Source organism: Cnephaeus nilssonii, assembly GCF_951640355.1.
Source record: "Cnephaeus nilssonii genome assembly, chromosome: 19".
Lineage (NCBI taxonomy): Eukaryota > Metazoa > Chordata > Mammalia > Chiroptera > Vespertilionidae > Cnephaeus > Cnephaeus nilssonii.
Window position 1 is genome coordinate 30,712,487 of NC_137090.1, and position 2,539 is coordinate 30,715,025.

A 2,539-nucleotide genomic window follows, 5' to 3' on the forward strand; every position below is an offset into this window, starting at 1 on the left:
ATCCATCCATTGAGGTTCAAACTTTAGATTTGTGCACTTCATGAATGTTATACTTTAATTTAAAAGAAAAAAGTAATGGCCAGACTCTCTCTTTGAGGATACCATTCCTTTCCAGAGCCTTATTTGTGTGGCAGGGTCAAAATATTGAAACACAAATGACCAAAGCCTCCTCCCTCTCCAAAAGAGTTCATGTGGATTTTGCATCCTGGCCCACAATGTATTCCTTTTAAAATAAATTATTGGCCTGGCTGGTGTTGCTCAGTGGTTGAGCATCGGCCCCTGAACCAGGAGGTCACAGATTCCCAGTCAGGGCACATGCCAGGGTTTTGGGCTCTCCCTTCAGTAGGGGTATGCAGGAGGCAGCCAATAGATGATGTTTCTGTCTCATCTCATCGATGTTTCTTTCTGTCTCTCTCCCTTCCTCTCTCTGAAATCAATTTAAAAAACATATTTAATATAAGTTATTGTTTTTTTGCCAATCATCACGTAAGATGAATCCCAGAAAGATGTATCCTGCTCACCCCATGTTGGAGAAACACTGGTCCCATTGAACCCAGTTTGGAAAACAGGGATGAGGGGTCTAAGGGTCCTAAGGCAATCTCTTGCGGAGTCGGACAGATGAATGATAGCAGATGTTTGCAAATCAAGTAAAAACTTCTGTTCTTGCCCTCAAAGTACGTTAAGTGTAAACTTCAAAATAGCTTGAACCTTTCTTTAATTATTCATTGTCACATCTGAAGATTAAGTTCTCAGATAGCTCAGTGGTTAAAAACAGCAGGCAAAGAAATGCTTATCTTTTATTATTATTATTACTAGAAGGCCCGATGCACGAAATTCGTACAAGGGTAGGCCTTCCTTCTCCCGGCTGCCGGCACTGGCTTCCCTCTGGCACCCAGGACCTGGGCTTGCCTCACAGCCCTGGCTTCATCCAGAAGGTTGTCCGGAAGGACATCTGAAAGGATGTCTGGTCTAATTAGCATCTCCTAAACTCGATGGGACCCCACAAGACTTGTAACCAGGGGAGCAATGGGCAGTGGCAGCTTGTCCCAAGCTAACCCCCTGAACTTGTCTCCAAGGCCCCCTTTTCGCTCACTTCTCAGTGAGCCAAAACCGCCCAGCCTAGGTTTTCCTGTTGCTTCTTCTAAAATCTTCCTTGTTTCACAGCCCTAAGTATATTTTTTGCTGCGGTCAATACATTCTTGCTTGTTTTTCTTCACTTTGTCTCTTGATTGTAATCTTCCCTTCAAGGAGACAAGAACAGACAAAAACCAGTGAGGTAAAATGTGAAAGGAAAAATAGAAAAGCACAGAGGTGGGACCATGGTTAATGCTAACCCTATTCCTCTTTCATAAATCACAGAGGATCAAGGTGCGCATGTGAATGTTGAAATAAACAGGTCTAGCAAGAACTCCTGCTTTGGTTCTGTATCATCTTAAAAAAGAACTGAGCTGTGTAGTTATTTTGAGTTTAGTAATTACAACAACAATGCTGCTTCCCAGCTGGCTTGTCTGATGGTTTTCTTAGAAATGCTAAGTCGCTTTATGGTTTAGGAGTGTCTATATCTTACTGATTTTATTCAATAACTCACAAACTTTTCAATACCAAGATCTCTTCTAAAAACAGTTTCTGATATCCACCCATCGCCATAAGTTTTGAAAGACCTTGTCCTACACAGCCAGGATCATTATTTAAATAATAAAAGTCTCTCCCCATAAAAAAATTAACCAGCCAATTATTGGCACGTGAACAACCAGCGTTATCACACTAGTTGACTAAATCTAGCTGAAAAAGACATAGTGCTTTGGATAGCCTGATCAGCTTTAGCACCCCCTACGATTTTCATTACTAACTTTTGTTTTGTTTCACACATATTTTTATTGATTTCAGAGAGGTAGGGAGAGGGAGAGATAGAGACATCAATGATGAGAGAGAATCATTGATCAGCTGCCTCCTGCATGCCCTCTATTGGGAATCGAGCCCACAACCAGGGCATGTGCCCTTGATCGGAATCAAACCCAGGACTCTCAGGTCCGAAGGCCAATGCTCTATCCACTGAGCCAAACCAGCTAGGGCTCATTACTAACTTCTTGAAATGTTTCCTCGAAACAGTTCCCTCTTATATTATTATTTATTAATTATTGTGTCATTTTTGTCTCACCCTGTACAATACGCTTTATCCTTCTTTGTTCCTTTTTTGTTATTGTTCTTGGTGTTGGAAGGCAAGGACGTGGGATGAGAGCAGAATAAAAGGAGACAATATTCTGTGGAAAACGCATTTCACGTCTCTTTCAGGTAGCTCTTACAGACCGGGAGGCGCTTTTTCTAAACCCCGCCCCACGCGAGCCCCGCCCCTCCACTCCCGTCGTCTGGGGCCGCCGCGCGAAGGAGGGGCCCTCGCTGCAATACCACAGTCAGCCACAGGGAGGAGACAGCGGCCGCACATGCCCGAGGGCCTCTCCGACGGCGGAAGCGGCGGAAACGGAAAAGGCGGGACCTAGAGCGCACGTGACGTCAGCACGTGCGAGCGTCTGGGCTGGGT